The following is an 8,261-nucleotide window of genomic DNA, read 5'->3' on the forward strand; positions in this document are numbered from 1 at the left end:
CCACACCACCACATTCCACTTACCTGTGCACCACCATCCCAAGCTAAAGCCCCATTCCTGGCTGCTGCTGGGGAGCAGCTGTATCCCTGCAGGCAGCAGGAGAGGGGACTGCACCCTCCCCTCGGCCACACGCCTGCCTGCCCTGCCAGGCTGGGCTGTGGAGCCAACACTCCTGTGCCAAGGCCGGGGCTGGAACACCGCACTGGCTGCTCTGGGAGCTTGCTCAGCACAGACCAGCTTGGCAAACAAAAACAAGGACATGATCCTGCCCGAGTTCTGGCAGCACCCCTAGCCTGCCTGCCCTCCAAAACTCCCTCCTGGATTTTTGGAGGTATGGTGCCTGATGGCAGGAAGGAGTTAAACCTCCCAGCATGGATTTGGATACTCCTGGGTTAACCTTCCCAGCATGGATGCAGATAATCTTGGTTTAACCCTTTAATTATGGATATGGATACCCCTGGGCTAAGCTTGCCAGCATGGATATGGATGGGTACTCCTGGTTTAATCCTTTCATAATGGATACAGATACTCCTGGGCTAACCCTCCCAGCATGGATATGGATACTCCTGGACTCCTGTCACTGAAGGAGCCTTCCCAGCAGTCCGGTTGGGAAGCTGGGCATTGGTGCAGGAAAGAGTCCCTGAGCCCAAGGGCACTTTGTCTGAGAACCTGCTGGCATTAATGAGCTCCTCCCAGCACAGGATTGAACCTTTCCAGAGCCTGGTGACCCGAGACCACTCCAAGCACATTCCCTTCCTCCTGGCAGCTTCAGCAACAGCCGTGCCAGCTGCCTGCAGTGCAGAGAAAGGTCTGAGCCATCGGCGGAGCCCCACACCACGGGTCTCTGCCCAAATTGCTCTTCTCACTGCAGCCTGGGCCTGCAGCCACGTCTTGCTCTCCCCGCTCTCCGGAGGGCTGGAGGCCAGCCCTTGGCTCCAGGCTGGAGCTGCTGCATGCTCAGCATTCCTGCTCAGCGCTGGAGCAAGGCACACGCAGGCTGGGGCTCCAAGCCTTGCACCAGTACAGCCACAGCACACTCAGAGCCAAGCCAACACCCAACACCCCCCTGAGCAGCTGAGGTACCTCCACAGAGCCTGCCACCATCCCTGGCACCATCCCTGCCACCATCCCTGCCACCATCCCTGCCACCATCCCTGCCACCATTCCTGCCACCACCCCTGCCACCATCCCTGCCACCATCCCTGCCACCATCCCTTGGAGGTGAGCATCCAGCATCCCAGCACTGAGCTCTGCATCCCTCCAGCTGCGCATTTTTGGAAAACACACCCTGGTAAAAAGCTAAGGGGGTGAGGGAGGCGCTGATGCAGCATGAGCAATGTGAGCTGCTGCTCCAGCTGACTCACTGGAGCCCTGGCCATGCTCAGGAACTGGCCAGCAGCACAGAAAGGCTGTGCCAGCAGGTCCTCTGAGCTCTGCTGGAAAACCTTCCCCAACACTCGGGGCCAGCTCACAGCGGCAGCAGGCTGGGGCACAGCCCTGACCCAGCCTGTCCTTTTCCGTGGGGCAGAATTGTATGTCCCAGCACTTTGCTTGCCCATGGGGCCAGGAAAAGGGAAGATAGGATATCCCTGGAGTGGCCACAAACCTACTCGGTGTTGGCCAGCCCTGGGTGCTGGTCAGCTCTAGCCAGCAATCTGGAATCCCAGTCAGGGCTTTGCAGCAAAGCCAGGACATCCAGACTGTGACTTCATCAGGTCCAGCACAGGCCAGGAGGGTAAGGAGCTGCAGAACAGCACTGGTCCCGACCCTCTGGATACCAGCCAGCTGTCCCCCACTCCTGACTCCGTTCTCCATCCCGGGAAAGTTGCTGGCAGCATCTCCAACTGCTATCCCAGCTCAGCCTGGGATGCTGAACATCCCCTGGGACCACTCCACCTCCTGCAAGCAGGCAGCCATGCCCACCTCGGCACAGCAGGAACCAGCTCAGGCACACACCCACAGGATCACTCCAAAACTATCCATGATTCACAAGATTCCTACAGCCCCTTGCTGTTGTCCAACACTGAGCAGGAAGGCTGAAGCTGTGGGCAAGCCCAGAAACCAGCCCAGCCCAGCAGATGTAGCCAGTGGCACAGCTGGACAGTGGCACAGCTGGACCACAGCTGGGGTGTCAGCAGCCTTGAGGATTCAGCATTACACCAGGTGAAGCAAAGCTTGGCCAATCCAGCTGGCTGAGGTAGGAATACATTGTCCCAAAGCTGGTGCTGTAAGGATGTGAGAGCAAAAGGCCATTCAAAGCACGAGGTATTTTGGCAGGGGCAAGTCTGCAAATTCGGCAGAGCTGCATGCAAATGCATGTAAATATAGTCCTCCCAAGCAGGGCAGGGGATCCCACACACACCCTGATCTGCTGCACTGCTGAGATGGGGTCCCTCTTCCCCCGTGAGCAGCGCCTGCTACACCAAGAGCAGAGTGAGCCCACCTGGGAACAGAGCAGGTCTGGTCTCCCAGAGCGTGAAAGTGCTTCCTTCAGTGCAGGGAGCACCAGCCTCCAGCAAAGCTCCCTCCCCTCCAAAGAAAACAACAAAGAAAATGCTGGGATGGGGATTAAGGAAATGAAACTGGCTGTGCAGGGTAAGCAAGGATAGGAAGTGGCTGTGATATCTCCTCTCCCCACTGGCCTACAGCTCTCCCAGCCTGGAGCCCACAGCATGGCACATCTAAACCCACGGGAAATCACGTGTTGGAGAGTGTATTGAATAACTGGGAGGTTTGTGAGTGATCCCTGCTCCTGAGATGGATCAGGCACTTGGGGAGCCTCTGTGCTCCCAGACTGGCATTTCCATGCTCTCTCCATGCCAGCACAATATGCAGGGAGAGCTCCTGACACCACAAGCTGCACTCTGCTTCTGAAGCTGCTACTGTGGGGGTGGCATCTCAGGAGTTTTGCTCTCATAGAAAAATTAACCCTGCAAAGGAAAAAACCTTTAAGATCACCAAGTCCATTAACCCTGCACCGTCAAGCCCACCATTAAACCACATCTCCCAGATGTCCCATCTGCACATTTTTTTTTAATACTTCCAGACGTGGTGAGGCCATCATTGTCCTGGTCATCCTGCAGCTATTCTACCTATCCTAAGCTGTTGGCCCAATGGATTTGTGCTGGGAAGGGTGTCCCTGGAGGAAAGCAGTGTCAGTCAAACAAAAAGACCAGGACTAAAACCAGCTGCTAAAAGCTGCCAGTGGGGTAGGGATAGCAGAGGGGGACATGCTGATAGCAGGGATCCTGCCACATCCAACCCACCCAAGTGATGCTCCTGAGCAAGACCCATTCCAGCTCTTGTTCATGCCTCCAGCACATGTGTGAACTCCAGCAGGTCTCTCCTGAATCTGTCACATGTCCTGGCGTGCAAGGGCCAGCTCTGTTTACATGTGCAAGTCTCAGATTCTCCTGCTGGGGATGAGTCAGGCTTCCCTCGACACCCCGCTGAGGTGGTGGTGTCAGGGCCCCAGCTGGTGTTTGCCTCCTGAAGGGCTGGGAGCCGGTGGATGCCAGGCTGGGAAAGGCTGGAGAGGGCTCCCACAGCCCTCTGCCTGCTCTCCATCCCACTCAGGGCCATCTGCAGCAGCACGGAAGGCACTGGAGACTGCAGCTCCCTGCCAGGAAGCTCTCCCTGGCTCAGCTTCCTTCCTCCCCACCCCACAGGCACGTCATGGCTCAGCATGGGGCAGTCAAACCCTGAGCAAGCCCCCAGACACTTCCAGAGGTGTGGGTGGGATGGCCAGGCTTGCTGCTAAGAAAACCCCATGTCTTGCAAGGCCTTGGGGTGCTGGGGTGTCTCCTGGGGATCCAGCTCACAGGAGAGAGGAATCCCTTGGATTTGGGACCCCCAGGGACATAGGCAGGAGCTCGAAGGAGAAGCCAGCCCTCTTTCCATCTGCACATTGCCTGGAGATGCTGAGCTGCCACTGGACGTGTGGGGTGGTGAGATGGGTGCCAGCTGCACGCCACTGCCCAGCCTGAGCACAGTGGCAACCAGCAGGCTGCCCTATCCAGAGGGTCCCAGCTGAGCCAGAGTGAGCATCCCAGGAGACAGGAGAAACCCCAAAACAACCCAACAACATCCAGCTCCCCCTTCCCTTTCACTGCTCCCAGCCCTTGCTTTCTGCTCCTCTTTTCCACACGTCCCAGAGTCAGAAAAGCTCTTCTCTCCAGATAGAGGCCTTTTCCCTATGCTCCCAAACTTCCCAGGGTGGGAAAACAGCCTGGAAGCTCCTTTTTGGATCCCCCACCTGCGTCCCCCTTGCTGTGACCAGGGCTGGGCTGGCTCCATGCAAGCACAATAACCAGAAGTGTGTGGAGCCGCTGGAAGGAGCGATGTTCCCGGATGGTATGCAGCCCTGACAGCACTGGCTCTGCTTTAAAGGGTAATTTTATCCTGTAATAACAAACAAGAGGAGCCAAGTTCCTCCCCAGCGTCACTTCCCTGGCTCCAAGGAGAGGGACATGGGGGAGAGAACTCATTAGAATTTGCTTGGATCCTTGTTCTTGCTATCACAGGGTTATAACTCCACTCTCTTGAGACAGCACGCGGGGGAAGATGCTCCAGGGCAGCAGGTCTGGGTCGAGAGTTGGAACAGATGCATTCGTGTGTTGACATTCTGGGGCCTGAGGAGATGACCCCTCTAGCACCTCCTGTCCTGCAGACAGCGGCTGGAAGCCTGTCCCAAGCAATGGCATGCCCGGCTGGACCCCATCACCATTCCCACAGCCCCCCTGCAAGCTCACAGCAGTGGACAGGCACACTGGCATCTCGGCTCAGTGCCAGCTCCAAGTGCAGCCACCCGGGAACTCGTTCTGCCAAAGCTGGAAATTCAGGCCCAGCTGGTGCTGTGGGATGGGCAGGGAAAGGCTGACCTGCTCCAAACCCCTGGCAGGACCCTGCAGAGCAGGACTGGGTGCTCTGGCCAAGGGATCATCCCTTTTGTGGGCATCCCTGGGGGCAAAGGCATGGGCAGAGCCCAGCTGTGGGAGGAAGGGTGAGCACCTCTCTGTGACCCATGGGTGCACCCTCCTGTGCCCCCAAACAGGTTTTTTGTTTTGAAGATCCATGGGTGTGGCAGTGTCAGGGCCCCAGGGCACAGAGCAGGCAGACCTCTGGTTTATTATTGGGGTGCACAGGGGGCACCAGGGCGTGTGATGGGCTCATCAACATCTGTGGTGTGTTCACAGGGCACAGGGGGCATCTCTGCTCACCCCATCAGGCTCAGCAGTGGTTGACCTACCTCTGCTCCTGCAGGGACACTGACGCTCAGGAAAGGTGACCCTCGGTGGTCATCACCAGGGAGGGCACAGCTCAGCCTGCGCTGATGGGACACTGATGTCCCCTCCTTGCCAGCTGAGAAGTGGGGGCAATTTGGCAGAGCTCAGTTGTGTGAGAAGATGACAATCTGGAGAAGGCTGCTGAGATGTTCTGTCTGATTTCCACTTCCCCAAGGAACACTTCTGGACATCCCAGGGTTTGATTAAATCCCAGCCTGTCAAACAAAGCTGGTGAAGTGCTGCAGTTTTCTTCCCCAAGATGGATTTCCTCCAAACCCCTTATTAGGGGTTTGGGTTAAGTCTGTGTGAGGCTGGTAAAGCTGCTGTCTCCATGGTGCTCCCCAGCAGACCAGGGGGCTTCCAGAGGAAGCACAAGAGAGGATCCAACCAGCTAAAAAGGGGAAGAGAGAGGAAGGAGGGAATCATAGGCATCTAAAGCTTTCAGGGCTTAGAGGTGGCAATGCCAGTGTCTGCCCTCTGCAAAAGGGGTTGTAAGAAACCCGTGGGAGACAACATGGCTTGGGGGAGATGAGTCAAGGGGTGCTTCTGGTTGCCAGGGAGGTAAAGCCTGGAGCAAGCTCCCAGTACCAATCCATCCTCCCAGGACAGATGTGGAGCCTACCCTGGCTGATGGGAGTGGAGAGTATCAGGGCAGGCATCAGTGGGTTAAAAGCTAGAGCTGGGACTTGGGTGAGCTGCTTCCTCCCAGCAAACAATAATAAGGGAGGGAGAAGGGATGCACGGGCTCTGCAGGGGCTGATAGCGATGGAGGAACCCCAGCCCTGCAGCTGCAGCTGTGCAGGAGGAAGCCTCAGCACATTATCTGCTGGTCCCACTCGACTTCGTCAGTAGCCCTGGTGCTGCAGGGACCGGGCCGTTCCTCCTCCAGAGCCTCATTTCTCATGGACACAAGTTGGGTCCCGGTGCTGTGACAGCAGCCCTGGACCCCAGCACCCCCCTAACCCTGCTCTCCCAGACAGTCCAGCCTTCCCAGCATCGGTGTTCCCCACTGCTGGGGGCTCTGGTCACCCAGGTCAGAGCCCCAGGACCGCGGTGCCACCCAGCACATGGTCCCCACAGCGACCATCCTGCTGCCCCACCCCCCCATCCCAGCCTGTGCCCACACCTTGGCAGAAGGAAGTTTTGGCTGGAAGACGACTCCTGCAAATGCGATCTCCAGGTCCTGGCTGAGGTCCCTGCACTTCTGGTTGCCTCTGCTCCTGGTCCTTCTCAACAAAGATCTGCTGCACCTGGAGCTGCTGCAGCCTGGCCACGCTGGCTGGTGTCCCAGCACTTCCTCGTGTGTGGCTGATTGTGACCTGCCCGCTGCTCCACCTCCGCAGCTGCATGGCTCTCACAGGAGCAGCCCTTTTCCGTTTCGTTTCCGTTTTCTGACCCTCTCCTCCTGTAGCAGCCTTTGCCTTTCACGGAGACTCTGCCTGCTGCTATTTGCCCCACTCAGGTCTGGGAGGGTGTCTCTCAAAATGGGGTTTGCCCTGATCCAGGCAAGTCAGGTCCAGACTCCCGATGTCCTCATGGATCCCACCCCAACCCACAGACCTGCTTGACTCCAGCTCCTGGTGCAACAAGTCTTTGCCAGTGGCTGCTAGTCTGGAGTTGGAAGACCCTGGGAAATGTGGGCCTTTCCCACCACTGAGGTCAATCCCCAGGGCTCCCTGGAGCAGAGAGATGTTTGCCCCTAGATGCTACTATGGCTCCAGAGAGGGTGGGGGCAGCTGTCTGAGCTGCTCTGGGTGACAGCTTCCTCACCCATGGTCTCTGGAAGTCCCCAGACATGTTTCCATGACCCTGTGCAGCCTCAGGATGAGTAGAGTCCTCAAGGAGTTGTCCAGCTTTCCGCAGTGCTGGAACCAATGCTGGCACCTGTGCCCCAGCTTCAGAACAGAGATGGATTAGCTGGTAAAAGCAGATGGATCCTAAATCACACTTACTCTGTCCAAACCTGCCTGTGCTCCCAGGGAGCAGCTCGCTGGGCAGGGGGAGCTGGGATTTCAAGGGTCTCCCCCAGGAGAGTGCACCCAGTGAAAGGACACAGGGCTATGTGCTCCCATCCCAGTGGGCAGGGGGACACTGAGGTCTGATACTTCCCAGAGCCAGGAAATAAGCTTGACACAAAGGGCAAAACCAGCAAAAGGGAGGCAGGGAGGCAGGAAACATCAGGCAGGAGAGGAAACAGGGAGATAATCAGCTCCATGAGCACAAACACCCGGAACTTGTGCAAAGGAAAAGCCAACACCACTTGGCAAGCATTTGAGCAGGGAGACCTGCCCATCTGGCCTTTTACTGAGACTTCCTGAAGAACACGTGCCCTGCAGCACCTCAAGGTTCTCAGGGGTGCCTGGCCTCCAAGTTACCATGGAGGGCAGTCCCCGGTGGCTTACCTCCAGCATGTGCCTTGTCTCAGAGGGTGGAAGAATGGGCTCCTGGAGAACACCTGGCTGCACTTGCAAAGCACTCACCAGGGGTGAATCCCAGTTGCAGAGAGCTCCAAGCTGGCTCATCCTGCCTCAGTCTTGTGTTGGCTTGAAAAATGGGATCAGCTGACCTGTTTCCACTTGGCTCTGCACAGCAATTAGTCTGCTCTCCCAGCATCCAAAGGAAGACCACTGCACTGGGATTCCTACAGGCTGATGGTCCAGGTGCTTCAATGCCCAGCAGTGCCCTGGGGTTAGTTCTTCTCCCCAGGAGCTGTGTCCAGCACTGCCAGACTGGACTGGCAGAGCTTTCCACTCCTCCTACCCCCTTCAGAACACAGGGCTGCCCATGCCCCCGGTGACCTGACCCATCCCAGGTGATGCCCCAGGCTGATGGAGCTTGTCCCAGCTGTCAGCAGTCCTGTCTCCTGCCGTGTTCCCAAGGGAGAAGTGACACACATCTCATGGGGTTGGCAATGACCACAAGGGGGACGATGACTGTAAACTGTCAGCAATCCATGGTGGGATTCCTGGCACTGCT

General features: G+C 57.4%; 1 protein-coding gene across 2 annotated transcripts in view; it reads right to left on the minus strand.

The window, feature by feature from the left end:
• Window positions 1-6,569, minus strand: part of RIPOR1 (RHO family interacting cell polarization regulator 1) — a 31,090-nt gene extending 24,521 nt beyond the window's left edge. The window contains exons 1-2 of one of the 2 annotated variants that reach the window (XM_030282052.4): window positions 6,412-6,569; window positions 5,249-5,676 (exon numbers count right to left, since the gene is read on the minus strand). The gene's annotated coding sequence lies outside the window, so the exon portion shown is untranslated. The remainder of the gene's footprint in view (window positions 1-5,248; window positions 5,677-6,411) is intronic. The other variant, XM_072934408.1, reaches the window with a different exon arrangement.
• Window positions 6,570-8,261: the final 1,692 nt, after the last annotated feature.

Source organism: Taeniopygia guttata, chromosome 11 (assembly GCF_048771995.1).
Source record: "Taeniopygia guttata chromosome 11, bTaeGut7.mat, whole genome shotgun sequence".
NCBI classification, from domain to species: domain Eukaryota; kingdom Metazoa; phylum Chordata; class Aves; order Passeriformes; family Estrildidae; genus Taeniopygia; species Taeniopygia guttata.